The sequence below is a fragment of the Telmatherina bonti genome (assembly GCF_933228915.1).
Source record: "Telmatherina bonti genome assembly, chromosome: 1".
Classification (NCBI taxonomy): Eukaryota; Metazoa; Chordata; class Actinopteri; order Atheriniformes; family Telmatherinidae; genus Telmatherina; species Telmatherina bonti.
Window position 1 is genome coordinate 27,251,861 of NC_136619.1, and position 25,497 is coordinate 27,277,357.

At 36.8% G+C, this 25,497-nt stretch overlaps 1 protein-coding gene across 1 annotated transcript in view; it reads right to left on the reverse strand.

Annotated features, from left to right (window-relative positions):
• syt7b (synaptotagmin VIIb) overlaps nucleotides 1-25,497 on the reverse strand; it is a gene marked incomplete at both ends in the record, with an annotated part of 96,861 nt that overhangs the window by 56,286 nt on the left and 15,078 nt on the right. The gene's annotated exons all lie outside the window — the stretch shown is intronic.

A 25,497-nucleotide genomic window follows, 5' to 3' on the forward strand; every position in this document is an offset into this window, starting at 1 on the left:
TTGAGTTTTGGATAGTAGCTATTTTACAAAACCTCTGAAGGATCAATTGTGACAGCTTGACAAGCACTGGAAAAGTTATATTTTAGGCATTTTCACCATTCATCCTTGTCATCTGGCATCTTTCATTAATACAACACAGAAAGAAAGTAGAAGCAATGCGGGGGAAAAGACATAAAGGCACTGAAGCAGCTTCTTGCTCATGTTCCCTTCATGTTTTAACAGGAAATGTGCATGTCAGGAAGCGATAATATCATAAGACCAGAAGCCTCGTTATTAACAGCCTCCATCTTCGCTCCTCTATCTCCAAATCCTTCAGAAACTCTTCCTGTCTTGACAGATGTTTTTTTTCCAAAACTGCCTATTTTCATCCGTTTCTTTCAGTTACTGCTTTTCAACCATCCCATTCATTCGGTTACCATCATTACCGGGCTAAAAGACGCAACTTTTTTCACACGATTTGAGTCCTGTGGCCAATAATGCATAGATTTTTACTGGCGAACAAGTCATTTTGAACTTCATGCACACATCCTCACCACGGAAAACACACAAAGAAAGGCAAAATGCACAAGAAGCTGTCTTTAAGTTAAGGGTGATCAATGTGGCTGTTGAAGAAGGAAATGGAGCTGATGCACGCTCGGTGACGGTGTGACTTATATTCAGGTGCGCTCTATGGCCCAGAAATGATAGTATCTGCCTAGTAATTGAAAATCTGAAGACCCTAAGGTAAATTAATGTTGGCAAACAATTATTTCACAACAGATTCATCCTTTTTGCTAAAACAGAGTCTATAAATATTTTAAAGGTTCTGTTTATACAAAATGAACTGACTACTCCTATCACCCGTCACCATCACAGGTCATCTACATCAGCACACCACCGCAAATTGTTGGGGCCAATTTAATGTACAAGTGGAACATAAATGTAAAGTATTTGTATATTTCTAATCTTTTCTTTGGGCGCTTTATGGTTACCATCCACCATGGAACACCCTAAGGAAACTTAATACTGACTGACGTGGTACCCTCCAAGGTACTGCGTTGTCCCCTCAACAGAGGGTACTTTTTTACTTATTCGTTCCTTTGCAGTTCATACTTTTATAAGGACCAGCACTGTACCTCTGATGACCATTTTGTGTCCTTATTTATCCCATCACAAGTAAAATGCTCTGTTTTTCTGTCACACACACAGGTGGGGGGAGTGGTGGGACTACCATTGTACCTTCTTTTTTTTTCTATGGTTTGGTACATTTGTTAAATTTCAGAGATTTCATGTTTTCTTTTCTCTAAATCTTACAATTTGGGAGCAGAAGCTGTGTTGTGTGGTAAGTTTGCTTTTGTACTATATTAATTTGGACTGGAGTAAAACATGAAGTTGGCACTGCTACTGAAAAAAGATGAAATACACTCCAGCAGGAAAGAAGAATGGCTCATTTGACAGCTTAGAGCAGTCAGACCTTCTGTGGTGCCAAAAGTCAGATTATGCTTTACTCAGTAGGTCATTATGAACAGTCTCTTTAGGATTGAAGGCACAATCCTTGTAATTTAAATTAATTTAAAATGTTGTGGTCTCTAGATGTCCTACTCACTCTGCAAGTTTATAGAAGCAAAACAAGTAAATATAGTGGATATACATTTAAAAAACACTATGTTATGTCAGCTATAAACCAATCTATGCTTATGTAGCTTATGGAGCAACGCTTTTTAGCATTATGACATTGTAAATTTAGAAAATCATTGATGCATGTATATATGTGGTAAGACTACTTGCCTGGATCGACTGCTGTTATCATTCGATCAACAAAATACCCATTAGTGTTTTTTAAAGCTTGATTTTAATACAATTCCTGATTTGTTGTTGTCTTTTGTGCTTCTTTACACCATCTGTAATGCTTTCAATGTTTCAAGTAAAGCACTTTGAATTGTCTTGGACATGAAAGGTGCTATACAAATAAACTTGCCTTGCGCTCTGTGGAGAAATATTAGTCCATTACTCAGCATTGTTGGCTAACATAATGTATTTTGTTAACAAACTACAAATTTCCACATCTACACACTCACACAGATCACCACAAGAACAACACAGGTTGAAATGGTTTTGGAAATGACAAGAATCCCATCATCATCTTGTCTTTTAATGAACAAATGATGCTTTAGAATCAACATTTCATAAACACTGTACAATGTCACAGCTAGCAGGAATGTATGGCACATTATGCATTCCGTCTAATGAGAAGAAAATCTGATCTAAAGCAGCGGCACACCTGACTCTGTAGAGCATCCGTCATAGCAACCAGTAAGTGAATTAAAATGCTGTGACTTGTCCATTTGTTTGAATATTTATCTAAGTATTGCATGTACAGGAAACTGCAGCAGTTGGTCATACATTACATGGATTAGCTGAGAGGAAATGAGCTGCTCGAAGAGAGGGAGTTATATGAAAAAATATTTCATGAAGGAGGCAGAACTATTACATCTACGAAGCTTAACTTCCTTTCCCTTTTAGTTTCTGGACATTGGTGTTGCAAACTGTGTTTTTAATATAGGTTTATGTTTTGTCTATTTTGACATATAGTAATCATCAAGCAGTTGCAGTGATGCAACTACTTTTCTGCTACTGAACTGACAGCATGATATGAATCCACTGTCAAAGCGGAGTATCTTTTTTATTCTTGGCCTTCTTTAGCCTCATGTTTCTCATTAGTTTATTTTAGGTATTAATAAGATATTGGTGTAGAAGTAGAAGCTCCATTAGGTATAATTAAATCTCTGCAGTCATTTTGGCTGGTATACAGAAAGGACATTGGAAAGGACACTGTGAAGGTCTTTGTACATACAGTACATTATATACAGTACCGTGAGCCGCAGTCATTCCTATATTTATTGCTTCCAATGAGCCAGAATTTCTCATAATCTTTTAAAGTGGTCTTGAGTAATAGTTCCAAAGTCTTTTTGAAGGTCTATTAAAGTTGCTTTTCAGTCCTTGTACCTGACCGTTTTCGGAAAAAAAAGTTTTTTTCTTTGGGATCAACTCGTCCTGTGTTACTACAACTAAATTATTATGAGAGAAATTAATAAAAACATTGGTTAGGCTCTATGTTTTACATGACTAAAATCACACCTCTTTAGGTTAAAGAAAATTCTTCTTTTTTGTTATCTGAAGCTGACCTTTATAAGAGAAACAGCTATCACACAAAAAAGATTTGCCCAGATTTGATTCTCTGCACATTTTTGGACTTTCATCTCAGCTATTCTTTAAGCTGTGTCCCTGTTATCCCAGCTTTCCCACAGCCAACCAGAGCTCACCCGCTTACTTCACAGTTTTAATGTCAAGATTTCAAAGAAAAAAGACTTAAAACTTTTTACAGGACTCTGACTCCAGTTTTAGCTTTTAGCTACTTTTTATTTAGTTTACTTCACTTTAGAAACGTGACAAAGTCAAATTTTTCAGTGAGAAATGAAGTGTCTGGCTAGAGAAAGACTATTTTCCATTTCAAGGAACGAGTAAATAAAAAGAAATAAAAGTATAATTTACAGATCCATTTGAGTATGAAAATATAATTTAATTGGGGGAAACACCAGAAAGAATAGGAATGCCTTGATTATTAAGCTTTTGACAGCTGTCACATCTTTTGTTGGTGGGCAGCAGGAGGTTGGACTGCAATGGTATGACGAGGTAGGTTGTCGCATTTCACAAATATGTAAGCTGCCACGGGAGGCTAGAACAACATTGGCAATTAGTTTACGTAGCCGGTGCAGTTTGAAGCGTGTAGATGTCAGTCCTAACCCAGGAGTTCTCGCTCCCCGCTGCATTCAGAGCAGATGTTCACTGGTCATCCCACCCTTGCTTATCATCAGATTATTGAAGCCAATTAATGATAAGTGAATGAAAACAATTGAAAAAGTCTATAGTACTGTAAAATGTTGTACTCTTAGAGAACAGCTGGAGCTGTTAATTAAAGTACTTAAAAATTGCAATATAACTTTAGGTGTGTTCAGTTTTAGTCAGAGGTTTTTTCTATTTCGAATTCTACTATTTTGAATTAAAAATAGGATTAAATGTATTTTTTCAGACATTAGTAATGATTGAGTTTGGTTAGTTAACTCTGTAGACCTGCAGTTCAGCATCATGTATAGCATCCTCCGCCACTACAATGAAATATTTGCCGATGTTACTAATGTGTTTTTCAGAGCTGAAACAAAAGGAAGTCAGCATCACATTTCTTTCATTAAGATATTTTGTAAATGAGGAAGATATCAAGCTGCTAGAAAGTGAGGCCCCAGAACATGAAATGCTGCTTCTGTGGGAACAGCAGATTATCTTTCACTTGTCTCGTCTTATTTAATGCTTCCCATTTCATTTTGAAATACTCTCCACTCTTCTTGTTTCACACACTTTGATTCATGTCCTTGTGTGCTTCCTGCCAGGGTGATTGCCTTCCCTGAGTTGATTAGTTTCACCTGTTCCTTATTATCCTTCCTTCTCTTGTGTGTTTTGTCTTTGTTTACCTTCTTGTAGTGCTAGTTCATCTTCGTAATGTCAAGCAATGCATTTTTTTTTCACTTCTGTTATCTGTATGTGTTCAGGAGGTTTGCCCATCAGACCTGCAAAGAAATTTTATTTAAGGTCTCATTCTTGTGGCATGTGTTTACAGATGCGGGGTTAAAATTGTGTAGAGATTCTGCTCTCACTTGTATCACATCAGCACTCTATGTATATCCTGCCAGCGATCTGCGGGATCTGTGTTGCCATCTTTGCCATAGAGATATGCTCAAAGATGCTGCCACTATCAGGAACGTCCCCTACACAATAAATATGTGTTGTAGTAAAAGTATCCACAAAAATATATAATAATTGTTGATATCATATCTCTTTTTTATGTGTGTACTCCAATATTGTCTAAAACAGCCTGCAGGTTTGAGGACTTTTGCATTTCTGAATTTTGTTTATTCTTAATTTTGCAGAATGTTTAGTTTCACAGAAAAACATTTTGAGCTATACACATATTTCAAGCCAACTGGAAAATTATTAAAGCTGTTTTATAAAAACAAAGGAAAGTGAATGTGAAACTTCCTGTTCTGCAAATCTTCTCCTTTCTAGTTGCTCATACACAGATAATGTGATGTTTGGAGTAAAGCAGCAGGTAATTGTCCAACAAATTCACACCACGTGAGGATTCAAATGGAAGACAATGCCATTCACACAAGCCACAAGACAAAACTTATTTGTATTTAGGAAATCTCATGATATTTGTTTTATTTATTTGTTTATATCCTGTAATCCCTAATAGTGGTGCTATAACAATTTTGTTTAAAACCTGTTGACTAGCACCTGCTGAGCTGATGAAGTGATGTAATGTCATGTCATGGCAGGTTAAATGAATGTGAATTACCTCGCAGTGAACCACCCACTATGCTGTGTTTGGTTTCACACTGTGAACCTCCCATGGATCCGAGTGTAGACACCCTTTAATGAATAACCTCAAGCACACATACACACACACACACTCCCTCTCTGCTTTTACCTCTTACCTCCATGTTATATTGTTTTTATGTGAAAATAGGAACAACTGCATATAGCTCAAGATCATTAGTCATTAAATATAGTGCACAGTTTCATATTTAATTATAGAGCAACCCTCACATACTTTATCGTTACGCTCGTCTCCAATCATCCTACTTGTGTATGTTTCTCAAAATTACATCATTTTTATGCTAATTATATGATTTATAATACAAATTATTCGAGCCACTCAACTGAAAAATAGCCTTCATAAACCTGCTGTTGTCTGTCTTTCCTTATGCAGCCCCTCATATAAGCCCTCTACTGCTTAGCATTGCCTTTGATTAATGTAGGAATCACAGTCTGTTGTCTTCCATGAACACTGATGTGCTTCTGAGAGTAAGGATTGACGATGATGTACTAGAAAACCTCTACAAAGTGCAATAAAAGTGTATGAAAACTGTCCAACTATGCATACATCAACACTAAATGAAAAATATCTGAATCCAGATATGACTGCAATACACACATGACCTTTTGACAAAGTAAGAAAATGCATATTGTAATAATAGATTCTGTTGAGTGGAGTTACATGCACAGATAAGATGAGCTATGGTGATTGCTTAACCTGGCCATTTAAATTGGATCACCATCCTTGTTTAAGTATTCATGCATATAGAAAGAAAAACAAATTACTTCCAAAGAAGCTTGAATGCCTCAACACTGTTGATATAGGAGTATATCAATGATGTTTCTAACTTTCTGTGTGAGAGATCTTCACACATTTAAGCAGCTGTTGAATTTCCAGACAATTTCCTCAAGTTAGTTGAGTGGTGAATGGCGAATCACATTATGGTTATAATATCAGGGATTTATTAGAAGAGAGCAACAGTCTAAAATTGTTCTGCCTTTGTGCGCAGCACATTTTTAGATCTGTTCAGCCATCTGACAAAAGAAACAGAATATTTTAACCACAGCATTGTTATTGGGATTTAGGTTTCATTTCCACTTATTTTTTTGTCATTTTTGCAAAAAATACGCAAAAGCACTCGAAAAATATTGAACTTATAGGAGCAATTTCAACATTGGCATCTCAGGTGGAGTTTACATCCAACCTCTAACATACTGAGCATATGAAAACACTCAAAGAAACGGCAAAAGAACTGTTTCGTTGTTAAAAAACCCCAGTTATAAGACTAAAAGGTCCCATATTATACTTATTTTCAACAAGTTCATGTGGGTGTCAGAGGTCCAACAACACTGCTTTCAAAGTGTCTTACTCCAAATTCAACCTTGGTTCTTACTTTCTGCCATTTTTTTGTATAACTGTCAGAACCTAAGTTAAAGTCCATTTTATACTAATTTTAATGCAGCATGCACAAAATGTAATTATGGCATACAATTAAAGTCAATGATGCTGCAATTTGGTTGTCTTCCAGCTCTGAAACATTTTTTAAAGAAGCAAATATGAAAAATAATTAAAGACTTTATTTTATTACAGGAACCACCTTTACAATCATCTTCTATTTGCTTACCTGGGAACTCCTGTCCTTTGTTGGCCAATAATAAATTATGTGTTATTAAATGTATGTATCTTTGTCGTCATAAAATATGGACCACAATGAATTCATTGTAAACCATGATAACTATGCAAGCTTGAATAACCGCGACTCAAAAATTAATCAATCAATCAACCAACCCGATATTTAGAAAACGGCTCATTCTCTGAAACATCCGCCACAATGTTTTACCTAATTCGGTGCACGTTCTCTTCTCTTGAGGACACCAGTATCTCTCTGTCTCTGTATCCTTTTATTCTGTCAGTATTTCCTTCCCTCCACCTGCTGTGCTTATCTGTTTTCTCTATTCATTCAGCCCTCAGCACTTGTGCCTGGCACGGCAGAGTATAAGCACTATTAGTCACTGGAGACCTCCTGATGAGCATCTCTTGCTGTAGGTCATGTCAGCATGGAAAGGGGCCACCATTGAGGGAGCTGACCCTTAACTATCATAACAGACGCTCTGCTGAAAGAGTGGCAACCAGTGGGAGGACGACATGCTCACAGAAAAACAGAGAGAAAAGATCGTTTCTGTCTTAAAGACTATGTCAGTAGCTTAGAACAGGATTACTTGAATCCCCTCTGTGTTTGATGTGAAGGTTTAACACCTGAAACTGATTTAGTAAATTATGAGACATGACATAATATATGTATTTTTGTGTGATAGGCCACCTATGGTCTGATGGAAAGCCTTAGGTTTTTAAAGAACAGTTGAACAAACAAACGAACTTGATGATATTAAAAGTCTTAGAGGATATTTCGAGTGTATTTAAACGTAACTTCATTCAGTCTGAGTTGTAACCTTTTAACATGAAATAGAGCCAGCTGAATTATTTAAAGAGCCACTGCTAAAGCAAAACCATAAAAAGTTATAAAAATCAAAAACAAAATTCAATCAAGAATCTCTTTCTTGCCATTTTTGCTGCTTACCTTCCAATAAATTTATTTCATAACTCTTTTCTTCACAGTGCAATTTTAAGAATCTGTGGAACTAAAGAAAATACTTTAAACCAACAAGTCCTTCCTGAATTTTCCCCTTGTGTTATTTTCACTGGTAACATAGCAACAACTAATCAGTAGCACTTTTACTAGTGCATACCCTGCAGCAGTGTGACGGGCATTTTCAAATCCAGCACGCTGTCACATTTATCGTACCAATAAAACAAGGAAGGTTCGACTAGTGAAGCAGAACAAACGCGCACAAAAGCCCAAGCTGCAAATGTAGCTGCGCAATATTTTCTGCACTACAAAACCCAAACCTACCTGAGCGTATTAAAACGGACAAGATATAGTTTCTACCTCAAATAATTTCTTTCATTTGTCATTGAATTGACGAATGTAAAAACAAAAGAAAAAAGGATCAACGTTATATAGACAATGCAGACAAGATCTAAAAGTAAAATAAAATCAAATCAAATAAAAAGTTTTTTTTGCTTGTTTGTTTTTCTCAATGGTCACTGTGTCAGAATAAACAACAACAGTGGCATAAAGGTTCAAACCAGGAATCAGATTTCTGTGATGTGGCAGTGGTAACGGTCACTGTGCCCCTTAAGTATTACATAATATCCAAGCTCCAACCACTTTGAGTTTCCTTAGCTTTTCCTGACTCTCTGTGTCGCCCTTAACAGCTAATAAGTTTATAAAACAGACATTTTTTTTTACAAGAGAAAATAAAAATTTAAACTGAGCTCATTGCTTTTACTGATAATGAAGAAAATGGAATTTATATCTGGATTAAAGTTACATACAACAATTTATAAAGTTCAAACAATTCAGTTATAAAAGAATATTTTCCCTTTTGACCTTTCAATCCCTCTGCCACTCTGCTGTCTCATAAATGACTGAAGATTCTGATCTGCTATCATGTTAACAGGGACAAGGATAGAGGTGTAGATGTGTTTTATGTGCTTTTGAACCTAAGTTCTGTGAAATGATAAGATGAGGAGTAATTTCTCATATTGACAGCTTGCACAACTGCAATGAAATTCGGTGAAAATGGGTGAAGTTGTAAGCTGTCACTTGGTTCTGCATGCCAATATGCCTTATATATTATTAAAATATATTGTTAAAGATTACTTTTATTTTATTATGTCTGGTTATTCAGAAAAAAAAAAAAAACATACTTAGTTTAATGCATGAGAAATGTAGAATTTTGGCAGCCCAATGATACCTTGTAGATGACAATGGCAAACAATTTCCACTCTGAATTATTCACAGAGGCAGAAATGACAGAACTTGCAGGCCTGATAACTGAGCAGACTGGGCTTACAGACGTAATGTTCGTGAAATGAGCATAAATTTGTAATACTAGTCAGTAGAGGAGAAGCTCGTTGCTTTCTGGGAGAATGAAATTTTAATACATTTCATGGCTCTACCACATACAATAATACAGGATTACAAAGTTGGCCTCAGCTCACTTTTTTCTGTATACTAGCCTGAAATAATTGACACGGGTTAGATAAAGATCTCATCTGGTATAATACCTCAGTGTTTTACATTTTTATTGCATGATATAAACCTTCTGGAGGTCAATTACTTTACTAAACTTACCAGCTTACGGAAATAACTTACGGTGTTGTCTTCATAGGAATACAGTCTTGGAATATAACAAATAATGTATTTATTTTTGAGAGAAGACACTGATTATTACCATGTCCGTCAGCCTGCCTTCAATAAAATAAAACTGACCAATAATCTGTGATGTGCCAAACATTGACATGCAGCATTTCATCTAATGTCTTCAGAATGTCTTCACCTCCTGAGGACATACGGCTGTTGTTTCACTGGTTCAGCTGTACAGTAACCAAAGACAGGTAATGGCAACAACTGTTCCAGGCTGTTCGCACTATAAGGGGGGCAGTGTGGATGGTTTTATGACTTAATTACTAGCATTTAGAGCTGAGAACAGTGTTAAACCTTCCCTTGGACATGATGATGGACTGCACAGCTGAGTGGCCGAGACAGACATGTCCATATGGATGCACCCCCTTTAGCTCTTCTGACTGACTGTCTGCCCTGGGGGACCTGATTGGGTGGCTCTGTCACTGCTTCACTTATCTCCAACTGTGTCTCTGGAAATCTGCAAGGTCACCTCTGCTACTCACAAAGGAAAAACATAAATGCATCTGTAGCTTGACTTTTGCATTAGGATGTGCAGATGTATAACAGATACAGAATCAAGTGAGCTGAAGACATCTGCACAGAAGCCAGTAGACACCCTCACTGCTCAACAGGTTGGGAACACTTTCCAATGTGGCCGTAATTAGATATGGCACAGACTAGAACTGGAATGCACATTTATTTTCTGCTGACTATGTACAATTACTGATTTTGCATAGTATGATTACCAGACACTGATAGAATCAAGCAGTGGTGGCAGCAAAAACAAAAAGAAAAAAAAAAACCTCCCATCACAGATGTTCTGTTGAGTTTGCCACAAAAATCCCCAGGCAAAGTTGAGGATCCAATATTTCAGTGTATCCATACCCATGCACTGATTTTTTTACTAATGCTACAACCTGCATGTAGCAATAAACCAATAATGACATCTGAAAGAAACTTGTCAGTCACCATTAGTCTCAAGCTTGAATTACACAAAGACAAGGTTGTTCCACTGGTTTCTGATATTATCTAGAAACACTAACCTTTGACAAAAATTCTGTTTTATTTACAGATTTAATCCAAAAGTTAGTCCAACTAATAAACTAATATATTTATTTAAAGCAGGCATTTGCTTTTTTCTTTTTTCTATGACAGAGTTGGAGTATTGCATAAAGTCTTCTCATGGTGTTAAGGTCTGGACTTAACACCATAAGACTCATACTCCTTGAACAACTTATTTACTATGTGAGGTAGAAAAATTCTAGTATTGACATTTTGGATATTCCTGGGTCAATTGATGAAGAAGCTGGTTATTTGATATACTCGTGCACTCAGCTGACCTTATAAACACTACTGAACCTATACCTGACCAACTGGAGCAAGTACCGGCTGAACGCTTCCCCAAAGGCTTGTTCAGAAGACCTGAAGCGTGATAGGGACAGCATTTCATCTGTTGCTTTGATTTATCCTGATGTGGAAGAGGATAAATGTAACACACATTTATTTGTGTCTTTGTTTTGTGAGGATACATGCTTCTTATAAGGCTGTTTCTTGAGGCAACATAGCTTTTATATTCCAAAACTTTGAGTTCCCTTAAAAAAGTGTCTGTAAAAATGGTTTTGCTTCCATTTAATTTATAACTATTACAGTGAGTCTTACTGTCGATTTTGTTCTCCAAAGACCATTCATTTTCTCCCTAGCACACTTTTACATGAGAAATGGGAGTTTATCAATATCATTTTAAGTTTTAGTAATTTGTTATTCAGCTTGCTTGATTTTATGGTGGATCCATATTAAGACTCTGAAACCATGACCACAGGAACAGTCATGTGGCACAGTTGTTAAAGCAATAGGAAGCTACTTTCTGCAACAATTAAGATAAAATAACTTGTAGCCAACTTAAACATACACTGTCTGGCCAAAACGAAAGTTGTCACCAAAATAAAGGTCACACATTCAAATATTTCGCTGGATCACTTTCAGCTTTTATGGAACGTATTTGCTGTGTAATTGTATCAATAAGCTTCTGCAATGTCACACATTTATTTCCATCAAGTGTTGCACTAATTTTTCAACCTCTGCGTAAAGCCTTGACCAGCGCATCCAAAAGATATTTGGTTATGTTCAAGTCTGGACTCAGCGGTGACCGATTCATATGTGAAAACGTCTCATGTTACTTGAACCACTCTTTCACAATCTGAGCTGGATGAATCCTGACACTGTCATCTTGGACGATGCCTGTGCCATCAGGGAAGAATAAAATCCATTGATGATGTAATCTGGTCATTCAGTATATTCTGATATTCAGCTGACCTCATTCATTGGTGACATAGTTTTGATTAACATAGACCTGACTTACTGTAGCAACCCATAGCCCTGAGTTCTACTGTTGTTTTTCTTTTATGTGATTTCACCAAATGTTGAAATGAACACTGATCACTGTCATTCAGGATTTTCTTTTTGACCACATTTCTTCCTCAAAGACGATGTTACAGAAAATCCTTCCAGTTATTAATTATGCAAGTTTCTGTAATCTCCTTAAATGCTTTTTCTTCTTGATGCAGGTCAATGATTTGACCCTTCTTTAAAAGACTGACATTTTTCGCATAGTTTAAGAAATGAGAAGCTAATAATTGCAGAGGTAAAATACCTTTGTAACAGATGAAGGTAATTGCCCATGTAGTAATTATCAAATGAGGTTCATACCTATTTGCTTATTTGAATCCAGGTGCCTTTTTTTTTTTTTTTTTTTAGCCAAGCAGTGGCTACAGTACAGTGCTTTTCCAATAAGAAGTTCTTATCCCTTTTGGTTAAAACCTAAAAGCCATTTAAATAAACAACAAAAAAAAAAAAGTATAAAATGTTAAACATACACACTTGTTCATGAACTATGTATGTAGTTTCAAACAAAATGAGTTTGCATCCTCTTCAATTTCAGTTTCAAAATATTTGATACTAAAATATTTCAACTTATGGTGAATAAATAGGATGCTGTGTTCTATAGACACTTGGACAAAAAGATATTCAAACAATGGGCCTGGTTCATATTCTTAAACTTCCTACGTTAGTCAAGAGTTGCTAAGTTTGTCAAGATATGTAGTAAAGAATAAGTCAAACTCATGAATGTGTTCCTATAAATTATTCACATCTTCACACTCCGACTGACGAATTCCGTTTTCATTGCAGTGAGTACAGCAGTGATATGACCCGTAGTTGGGGTATGGGAACAAATCTGATGGGACGGTTTCCAAAATTAACTTCAATTTTGACATAACAAAATGATTTATGGGCTGAACAGTGGTGTTATAGTTAACACTGCTACTTCAGCTGGAACCTCCCACAGTCCAAAACCATGTCCATTCTAGTTTCTTGGTGTTTCTAAATTCTCTCTTGGGGTGAGAGTGGGCAAGATGTGTCTGTTTGGGTCACTGTGTTTGTCCTACAATGGACTGCGGATCTATCTCGGGTGTACCTTGCTTCTAACTCGTATCTGCTGGGAGAGGCTCCAGCTCCCCTAAAGTCCAACATTAGAAGAAGAATGGATGGATTGAAAATCCTTCGTAAATTACCAAAAGGTATTGTGACCTATCTGACAAAATTATATCTGTAATTTCATTTTTGGATCTTCACAAACTGTCAAACAGAAGACAACGCAAACTTATCTTTTTCCCGACATATCAGCATTCAAATGTGTGTAAGAGCACTCGTAGGAAATGTGCTTACCAAGCGGCAACCTCCGGTAGTTAAAAGTGAAGCCTATGCAGAAGTGCAAAAAACTGCAGTTCCCCCTTCATCTGCGAGGGGCTTTACCTCAGTTAGCTGCTTAGCACTGATATCTTACAGTATCTTCACAACGAAGAGTCAGTTGTGGTTTTTGGGTTCTCACTTGTTGTTTTATACCTCACATACTTTTTATCTTTAAATAATACCCTATGTAAATAAAGGTGCAACAAATCTCAGCATTCCCCAACTGAGTTACATCGCGTGGATGTGGCTCAAAGTGCAAACAGTCTTGGTAAAGAATCCGTAGTTGTACTTTCAACCTAACCAACAGATATTCAACAGTTATATCACTTGTAAAGTCATGAGTATTCAAGTTCAAGTCACAATTAGATCAATATTTCCATCAAGTTTGTGTTTAGTAGACAAACAGCAGCTGCAAGATCAGCGAAAATGTGTATCATATCAGCAGACTATAATTGTGTGCTGTGACATTAGATTGGATGTTTCATGTCAGCGGAGCCAGCCAAATGATCTCTGCACTGTTGTTGAGAGTAATTTTGTGTAGTTTGGAAATTACTCCTTTCTTGCCATTGAATTGTAAGAATGGAGGTGCAGCCAAGCAAAAGCTATTTCACTTCCTCCTAAAGTGTGTTGTGATGGAAGTATTTCATCATGATATATCTACACTCACCTGCAGTATATTTCTGTCTGATCTTCTAGACGCTTTCCTGCAGTATGTTGGCACTCAGCATTTTCCTTAAAGGTTTTCATTACAGTATCCACTGAAACTTATAAATGTTGTGCCACACTTAAAAAGAAAAATCAACCTTTTATAAATGTAAGAGGGTTCAGGCTGAGACAAACTGTATCATCGTGCTATTGCCAGCGCAATATATTTATAGAAAATGAGTAGGCGTCTCCAGTATAGGATGATGTACTGCAAATGTTAACAGTCCTGGAAAGTTTACAGAGTACACAAGACATCAGATGGAGTCCACTGACTTCATGTTTGTAAATCTAATTCCTGCAAAGATGCCTTTTTCATGCCCTCAGTCCATCCATTGTACATTTTCTTGTTACTTCCCTTCCATTCTTCCAGCCAGCCAGCTTTCTTCACACCTCTTAAGCGTGTGTTGAATTTGTGTTGCCTTATACATGCCCCCTGAATGCGTGAGCCTTTTGAGTTATTTAATCTAGTCTAATCCCCAAAGGGGATTGAACGATTTAAGTGACATAACTCAGACTTAATGCTGTTTTCCTTTTCTTCCACTATAACTAAAGATGAAATCTATCACATTTAGTTAGTTTGATCCTGAGTTTCAGGGTGAGTGGATGACACCATATACGCATGAGTAATCCATGTTGTGATATAAAATATCCTCTTTTTTGCCAACGTACATGCCATTTGTTAATTGAACATTTGTTAAGCACGTCACAATATTCCTTCGCCTGTTGCGACCTGTATGGCATATTGAATTTCATATAGTGGCAGATTTCTTGTTTAAAAATCAGCTGAAATTGATGACTAAATTGACACCTGTCACTGGCACATTTTATTGTCAGAATTAGTTCTGACATGTTTTCACAAACTGTCTCAGCTTGATTGTTTTTTTTTAGTTTTTTTTTTTTTAAGTAAATCATTAGGAAAGGGGTCTTCAATACAAGGCAGACATAAACTATGTTGTCCATCACAATAAAAATATTTATCCTGTTATAGTTTTAAATCTTTTATTAGCTTTTTTAAAAGAATAAGCTTTGTAAGTACAACTAATAGTATAAACTGAATAATATGTACCTTTCTAATTTATATAAGGGTACATTTTATATTTATATTTACCTTGTGCATTGAACCACACTGGTTTATATGTCCAGATGCTTCAATAAGTGTCCAGTTAATTTAATGTTTGGGGAGGATATCAATCAATTAGAGCAATACAGTGTAATTTGTCCATCTAACTGTTAGTAACATGTTTTCTCCCAGTTTTCTTTTTTATTGATAGATGGTTTTAAAATCTCAAACTACACTTAAAAATGAATTATATGCTGTCATAATGATCAAATCATAATGATTACATATATTTACAAATAGACACAAACTAGATTTATTCCCACTTTTGCAGTATTAACCACTTCGAGGTGCCCGCTGACATGCAGTGCTGTATGAACACCATTCATTTTGGGACTCGAGCAGTCGGCACTGTCACCATGTCTGTGAGGGCCTCCTCTGAGTGTATGCTAGCTTTGCTTCTAACACTTTAGCAAGCACTTTGCAATCATCCACCTGCCAACCATCATGATCATTTATCATTTATCTCAACCGCCTGTGTTAGGAACTCCTAAATGTATCTGTAATATTTCATTGTGCATTGGAATTAACTTCATTATTAGAATTTCATTATCTAATACCAGCTGTTTTAATTTGTATCAAACTCACATGCTGATCTGTGTGCATATCACAGCACAAACTGCAAATGAAATAGCCATGAGTGTGTGTCCGCGTGTGTGTGTTTGCTTGGGTGAGACCTGTGATATACTAACAAGATTCTTAAAGACTTGGGGGAGGACTCCAGCATGTATTCGGATAATATGGTATAGAAAAGGGATGACAGCATGGATAAATGCTTTCTGAGAATGACTCCTCACTGAATCTTGAAAGGGGGAGGTGCATCGGTGCACTGACCTCTGTGGGTTTAACTTTGACCAAATCAAATCTTACATTTGGATGCTCAGCATTGCTTTGCACCAGCATGACATATTACTTTCTTCCAGAGAAAGACGCTCGGCCGTTTGACAGCAGAACCTTGAGAGTTGTGTTCAATGCCAGTTTTAGACTTTAATAGCTTAAATCTTGTTTGTTGGAAGCTGTGTGGCCAGAGAGAGTATAGCTTTCTGAGACAAATTGCATTTATTCTCTAAATTAAGCATTGCAATCTTTTGTGTGTTTATGCCACCTTCAACCACATTTTATCAGCATTTCTAAAGTAGTTTCTGTTCACTGTTATAAAGACAAGTTTATTTCAAGATTTGATAAAGGTTTGGCGAGGGTCAGTCTGGTGCTTCCATGTAATATTTTATGTTTACTGAAGCCAGAAAACTATATTTGGACTATAGTCTGAAGCTGGAGAGGGATTTTTTAGACTTGTTTGGACAACAGACTTGTTTGACATCTGCTGGAAGTGTGAACTGAGCTGTCAGTAGCCTGAGAGCTAATTTTCACTGTTCAACATTCTCTGTGTCAACATTTACAGCATGGAAAAGATTAAATCTATTTTTGCTTTGGCTTTCTTAATAAAAAGAAAAAATGTGTTAAGTATGGTGCTGGTGTTTCTATAATAGTATATTTATTGTACGTTTTACACGATCTGCTTGGTGAATAAGCTATAACAAGAGCACTCACACTACATGCATTTCAGCATCAAATCCATAACACACATATTAAAGAATCTTATGATAAATAGTAAACAGTTTTTGCATGTTGCAGTGAAAAGTCTATTTTGGAGACATTACCATTACTTTTCTTAATGAAGTGGATTCTTTGGACTTCTTCTCTGCAATGACACAGCTTTAATATGTGTAAATAGACCAACATGTATGATGCTGATTTACAGTACAGTTATACCCGTCCACACTGCTGTAAAAAATGGTAACTTGTCCAAGGTGTGCTTCACTTCTTGCCTGATTGCAACTGTGACAGGCTATAGCTTCTCCCTCAACCTTGAAAATAAGTTAAGAAGGTATTGAAAATATATCAGCGGATAAATAAATGAGGGATAAGTTTAAGCTCGAAATTAGGGCGAGGGTAAAAATGACTGTCACTGGACAGATGTGAGCTGCATTACAATAAAAAAATGAATGAAGATCAGTAAAGGATTACAATCATGCTTTGGGGCAAAAAAAAAAAGGTATTTTCCTATTAAAAACAGAAAACAGAAGGTCCAAAGTGACTCCAGCCTCCTTACAGGATCTTAAATCTGTTTCTCATGTTACAAAGAAGCTGCTACACCCACTAGCATCAGTATGTATGAGCCTAAATTCAATTTAGCATCAGAAACAATAAAACTTGGATTCCTTTTCAAGCCTACAAGCCTAAGAACAGCAAAAATATACTTTTACCAACCGTAGCATGTGGACACTTCAAAATGGGCAAGAAAACAAGACTAAGATAGGAAGAACTAATCATACCAGTCCACACAATGACTTGCAGCCCACTATAATCATTCCACTGTGTGGAACTGGCTCCCACGTAAAATAAAATAACTTTATTCAAAAGTGATGTTTGTACTTCAAAATAACCTAAAGAATCATCCAAGACTGCTAGATTGTGCCAGACAGTAATCTACGACAGAGTATTAGGGCCACAATGAGAAAAAAAAAAATTGTGTCGGATTATTATATTTTCCTCTGCTTTACTAGAGAATAAAGTCGAAATGACAAGAATAAAGTAGAAATACAGTTTAGAGATTTAAGTAAAAATGTCAAGAATAAAGTCGAAATGAGAATAGAGTAAAAAAAAAAAAAAAAAAAAGACATAGTGACCGGATGCTGTGTAGGCTACAACGTGTGTGCATGCAACTTCTTGATGTAAACGTGAGTAGGTTACGCACAAGGCATTGTGTTTTAAAGCTGTTCAAATTCATATTTAAAACTTGACTTTAATAATAGTATTTCAGCTTTGTTCTCGTCATTTCGACTTCATTCTCATAATTTCGACTTTATTCTTGAAACTATCTTTCACCTTCATTCTGGTAATTTCGATTTCATTCTTGTCATTTCGACTGTATTCTTTGGTGAAGCAGAGGAAAAAAATAATAATCTGACACTATTTTTTTTTCTCATTGTGGCCCTAATACTCCGTCGTAGTAATCAGCCTATTTGGCATGTAATTTTAAGAACAAAAAAAACTTTGTCAGTCGGAATGTTTATAAGTGCCTTAGTAAATTAAAAGCCTGCATAAGTGCTAGTGTTTTAGTAACTTTATTATTTTCTAGAAAATGACTTTCTTTGCTGATGCTATGGTGGTTTTAGGCTCAACCTTAATCACATTCTCACAAGTCTATGTTTTGTTTGCTTTTTGCTGGGGGTATTTGGTAATGTCTGAGATTTCTTCTTCCTTCCTTCATTGCGCAATAACAATATGAAAATACAATTTTCATTCAGTTCTGGGCTGCATGAATATGACACTAAACACTGATGATAGGAGTAGGTTAAAAATACTGCATAAGGTATCTTAGATAAAAACAAAAAATAAATGAAAAAGCTGTTGCATATCAGGTGTTTAGACAACTGCCTGATGACTGCTTCATGGGATCTGCAGGCAACTGGTTCTCAGGGGATATCAGGCTGGAGCCAGACAGACATGCTGATGCTGAAGCAAGACTCATTCTTCATCTCCCAGCCGTGACCTCATTTGTTGCAGACATGTAATTATAAAATGTTGTATGTGTCATGGCGATGGCAGCTCTTTGCTGGGGAATAGCAGGAGTGGGCTTTCATTAATATCATCCTAATTCTGTCCTGTTTCTAAGAGGGTTGGGTGATTGTGCATTGTTCTCTCTGTTTTTGTTCATTAATTAATTTGATGCATCGTATTCCCTTTTTATAATGTTGTTAAGGTGACATGTCTTCTGTAGCATGCTTATACTGACTTTAACTGGTGAAAAATAAAGATATTTTTCTTCATGTTTCTTCAAAAAGAGAAAATAGGAAAAGCAGACACTGGTTAAGTTACTTCATAACAGCATTTCTTACAAATAAAATGTATTCGTTCATTCAATGTCCGCCTCTACGTTTCATTGTACATGCATAACTGCACCAAGCATAAAATCAGAGCAATTTAAGACACATTTTCATTTGTTTTATTTGTGATTCGTAACCACACAAAGTTAATCAACCTGTGTCTCACTGATACATGTATACAAACCAACAGGTGATGCACGCTTCCAGGGAGTGTGCGTCTGAAAACATGTCAGCTAGCTCAAAGTTAGACAATTTGTTATGACTCTTCTGGTGGAAGGACTCAAATTGCATGCACAAATTACTACTCCCAGATTGTGGTCTTAGTAGATCTGGCCCCATGTGTGAAGCAGTTTGGAAGAGAATTAGCATAGAGTGGACTGCACATTCAAGGTGGGTGTTGTCACAGCCTCAAGCAGAAGAATTGGAGTGTCTCAGAGTCTTGATCAAAAGTTCAAGGATAACAGAGAGATCGGGGCAGTGTCCTCAGTGATGAGGCTGTCATGCTGAAGAGAGAGCTGAGCTAAAGAGAAAGCTGTCAATGCACCAGTCAATATCTGTTCCATCCCTCACCTGCTGTCAAGAGCTGTGGGTTGTGACCAAAAGAATGACACTGACCCTTAAGGATTGGACAAGGAGCTCAATCATCCAGGAAACGCTCAGTGCAGAGTCACTGCTTCTCTAATTCAAAAGCAGTCAACTGAGATGTTCAGGCATCTGATCACGATTTCCTTGGGTGTCAAACTCCAGTTCTTGAGGACTGGTATCCAGCAGGTTTTGTTGTTTCCCTGCACCAACACACCTGATTCAGATCAAATGGATCCAACAGTTTCTTGTTAATTAATTTCAGTCAGGTATGTTGGAGCAGAAAGACAACAAAATATATGCAGAAAACAGACTTAAAATCCAGAGATGCAGGTTTTATAGGTTGATGTGAAAGTTGTTCATTTTATCAAACATTACCAATGTGAAACATTCATTCATTCGTTATCCTAACCACTCAGCCCAATGAAGGGTTGCAGGGAAACTGGAGCCCTGGAGTTTTTGGATGGTGAGAGGAATTCAGAGTATCTGGAGAGAACCCATGCATACATGGGGACAACGTACAAACTCCACACAGAAAGGCCACTGTTTGAGCCACACCCTCAGCTGAGGATTAAACCAGCAACCTTCTTGCTCTGAGGCCACAGTGCTAACCACTATTCCACTGTGCAGCCCCAATATGAAGCAATTGTTTAATAATTAGTTTTTTTTATTTCTCCTAGTTACAACTCACTTGTTCAGCTTTTTTTGTTGATTAAAGTTCAAGAAGGATTCTTTTGCAATCAGTGCCCTGTTCAAATATAAAAACGACAGCGCAGAATGTTTCAGACCACAGACTGTAGATACCTCAGATCACTAGAAGTAGTTTGACATGTGATCCAGCCCTGGGTAAACGTATATCAGCTGACTTTATGCATACTATAATAATCCCACAGTCAAACTGGCCTATGTTGTTTGCTAAATTTCTGTAAAGATGAGGGGAACCTCTGAGCTGTCTTAAGGGGAAAATCATAACCCCACATAATTTGGGAAGTGAATGACTGAAGGGTTTATTTTGATCTTATTAAAAAACAGTAGAATGTTTATAATTTATAACAAAAAATATTATGTACATTTAAAAAACTCTCAAATTAAAATGAGAAGTCTAACTTTCAACATAAATATTGTACGACAAGGCAAGTTTATTTGTATAGCATATTTCATGTACAAGACAATTGAAACTGCTTAACATAAAACATTAAAAGAATTGTTGATGATGGAAATAAATCATTAAGACGTAGTAAAAGGCAGCAACAAATTGCAAAAATCACAATGAACTAATATGAAATCATAAATTAAATTATGTAAAATAAGTTAAACATTACCTTGCAGATTTCATACACGGTCACATGTTTTCAACCTGGATTTAAAAGCTTCTACATTTAGTGAAAATTGAATTTCCTCATGCAGTTTGCAGTTTGTTTGCAGCATTACAGATAAATGCTGCTTCTCCGTCTTTAGTCAGGATTGGTTAACCTGAGTTAACCTCTCTGCTAGGTTTATATTCCATATATGCCTAAACCATCCTGGGACTTGTATAGCATCAATAAAATCTATTCCATGACTGACTGGAAGCCAGTATAAAGATTTTGAACCAGGTGTGATGTGTTCAGATCCCTTAGTCCTAATTAAAGATGTAGCGGCAGCATTCTGGATGAGCTGCAGATTTTTAATGCTCTTTTTAGGAAGGCCTGCTAGAAGACCATTACAGTAATGAAGTCTACTGGAGCAAATTAAAAGAGCATTTGTAGACATTGCAAGTCTCTCAGTCAACACCAAACCCGCTGACTCACCTGCTAGCTCTCCATATGCGAGAGACAGCAGAGACAACACAGGTGAGTAGGTGTAGGTGATTCAACATCTGGTATTCAGCATCAATTGTCTGCAATTTAGTAAAGCCAGTTCCACCACAGGCCTGTACTATGTAGTGGGATTAACATACCTATGGTATCTCTGTTAACTGGGTTAACTTACCCAAACATTAGCGATCTGAATAAGTGTTACCATGAAGGTGGTTGTCAAATCAAGATCCGTGCACGTTCACATAAAAGGGATGGTGTTTGCAGCATGTCGACATGGAGAAACCCTGCAGAGCAGCAAACTTCACCGTGGAAGAGCTGATAATTATTCATCAGAAATATGAAGAATTTAAACATATCATCCAGTTCAAAAGAAACACTATTTCCACAGCAAAAGCGAAAAAGGAATGCTGGCAGAAAATTGGAGTTATAATGTGTAAATATGTGACGTTATACAAGAAAATTCATCAGACAATTTAAATGGACATCACACTGATCACATAATTTCACTTCCTTAGAGCCCAGACGTTTCAGGATAGCGCTTCCTCAGTCCCTTCCTTTCCTCCATATTTTCCATTCAGTTCTTTTGAGGTTCAGCACCCCATGTGAGCTCATTTTGTATTGGAATATTAATTCCTCACCATGACAACACGAGTAGTTGCGTGTTTCATGAATTCATGGTTCTGCAGTTCTGCATGTGTGAGCATTATTAAGCTCATTATTTCACATGCAATACTAGTGGAGCTAAGCAGACTTGGGAACCATTTAAAAATATAGTCGGACAAAAAGATTAATTTGAAAAGATAATTCACAATGCTGGTTCATGAGATGGGTTTCAGGAATTTAGCTACTGAGGAAGCTTTCATCTGCACATGGGCTATGGCTGTTCTTAATTTCTAACTAATCTAAAAAGAAATAAATATCTGCATGTACAGAAAGTCTTGATTAAATATTTGTCTACATTATTGTAAAGAAATATAACGTGTCGTCTCTGTTTGTTTGTGTGTTACGCTTCTGTGCCCGTGGATGTGTATAATCATTCAGACATGCAAAATGACTCACCAATGAGCTGGAAGAGATGCTGAGAAATAAAGAGGGAGCAAGTAAAGAGAAGCGACAGCAGTTAAATTATGACCCAGAAGTTGTTGTAAATTTAGGATGTGAGCTTATGCTTTTTTAAAATGTAAAATTTCAGACAAAATGTTGCTTTTGGCTAAAAAAAAAGGTTGACTGAAACCACACATGGCAAAATTACCACATTTTAACAGCTTTTCTGTGAAATGCTTTTCTGTGAAGTTATGAGCATGTTTAATTGTCTACTTTAAATGTGCAGTTGATTTTTCTACATATAACACTGACTCCATTGAAGAGGAAAATGTAATTTCGGGTCTTGCAGTGTTGCATTCGGATCTTTCTGGTGTTTTCAGTTTCTTTCTTAAACCCGAAGATAGTGAATCTTTATGTAGTTGTCTGTCCGTATTAGTCCTGTAATGGGTCAGCGGCATGTCCAGGGTATGCCTTGCCTCTTGTTAAATAGCAGTAAGGATATGCTGCACTTTTTAATTTTATTTTATCTGTTTCTGGACATGACAGAAACTGAGTTATATCTAGCTAGAACTTTATGTTAGTCCAGTGAACAGCACATAATGGCCATATTGCTCCTTTATGTCATTGTTGTCAGCATATGTAGGGGTTGATATGAATCAGCTTCAGTACACTTTTCAAGTGATATATCTCAGCCATATCCAGCAAGATCTCATGGGTGCAACGGTCTGAATGTTTCAACCAGAAACCATGATAAATGAACATAAAACCCAAGTTAATCAAAGATTCTGACAGATGATGCAATAAACTGTAACTTCTTTAAGGGTTTAGAGGAAAGAAGAAAAAAACTGGTGGTTCAGTGAGGCCTTATTCACGAAGTGGATCTGCAACCCAGATCTATCCCTGATTTTTGCTTTAAACTCCACATAGAAGTTGCTGACTTTTGTTCGCTGTACGAGCTGTTAACATATCCATCAACCAGCTGGAGACAAAAGTGATGCATCTTAAGAGAAAGAAAACAAACACTTGGTCATTTTTGCATGTCTACCTTTTTATGTGACCCCCGCCACACACACACACACACACACACACACACACACACACACACACACACACACACACACACACACACACACACACACTTTTTCTATTTTCTATTTGTCCCTGCTTCTGTGTGACTGACTTGTGCCCCTGTGATCCATGCAGCACACCACTGTTTTGTGAATCTGGGTCTCAGTGCCTCAACAATGTAGGGCACCACAAGGAACAGACACAGAAAATCCAGCAGAATTACATGGAAAATAAGACACAGGGACCCCACCTGACTTAAAATTGAGCAGCTCAGCAGATGTTGGATCTTCTCAGTCTGCTTTGCATTGGTTCAGTAGGCTGATAGAGTTTAAGCATGTTCAGATTCACGTAAATACTATAGGTTTGCAAGTATAGTACAGTAGTCTTTGTTATTCTGCTTTAGTGCTTGTATGGTTAGATAACTGATAGTTTGAGTTAACTGATGTGGAGCAAAGAGGTAACTAGAGTTAAGTCTGTTACATCCTCTGGAAAAAATTAGATATTTTATTCGAGGCCAAGAAAACAAAATGTTCTTGTGGACGTGGTTGGGGACATCCTGGAACTTGTTTTTGATACGCCAGTCAAAACTTGATTCTCTTGGGGCTTCAAGAAGTATGGTGTGCACAACCCCACCTTTGCACAGATGAAGTCTCTCAAGTAATCAATGTATTTTGCACATAAAAATGCAGACATCACTCCTCTCCCCACAGTAATCCCCGCCCCATCACAGACAAAGCTTTTCGTGAAGTATGAACTGACCACACCAAAATAAACATTTCCACCGTAGTCGTCACAGAGTGATAGACTGAAAATCACATGATGAACTTAAATTGTGGATTAGACCACCAACACTTATTTAAACATTAAGATAAATGTAGTTCCATTTTATTCTGTGATCATGGAGCTTGGCAGTATGACCTGAAACTTATATTACGGTATAAATTGAAACCCTGTAAAGCCTCTATTGTCATGAGTGGACTGGTATGAACAGACCCCCAAGATATTGTTTCCTCAGTTGTTTATTTCTCAGTTTATTTCCACTTCAATATAGTTTGGTATACTGGTATTTTGAGCTGAAAAAAGTTGCTGAGTGACTGAGAGTGACAGCCTTTTGGTCAGTTTGTTTTTTCACATTTATAAAGAAAATGCTTCCCTATGAGCATCTACAGTGACCACTTGCAATCTGATCTCAGCTACTTTGTTTACTACCTGCCAAGAAACAAACATCAGATAACAGTAAGTCTGCAGCTTTAAAATCTGTTCAACATCAAATGCTTTCAGAGATCTCAACCACACATGCTCCTTTCATGATGTCTAGTTCAGTTCAGAATATCTCACAAATAAGTTATGTAAGAGATCCAAGACAAGAAGCAACAAATGTGGTGATTTGTGATGTCGCAGAGTCATGTCAACACACCTGTGCTGACTAAAGAGACTAATGACACACTGTCTGAAAAAAACAAACCAATACTCATATTAAATGTCAGTTTTACCGCCTTTAATACACCTACCTGCCTGTGAGACGCAACACTTTCCTCATCACCGCTCCTTTTTTTTGTTACATGTAAAAACTTTTTTTGCAGCATAATTATTCATGACTTAGCTCTAAATATTTTGAAGACTCAAAAATCAAATTAAAGGAACAACATGACTTACTCGAAGCTTCAGCAGTGCTCACACTACAACATGTCAGGCCTGCAGGATTGTTTACTGACAACAACAGCACTCAGTTCTACAAGACAAATGCAGATACATGGCACCATAAAGCAAAGCCTTACTAAAATGTTTGCAAACTACAGCTTTTTTTTCTTTCTTTCTTTTTTACAGTGGTCACATTAAATTCACTGTCTGAAAATGCATTCATTGTCGAGGCAGGCTTTACATTA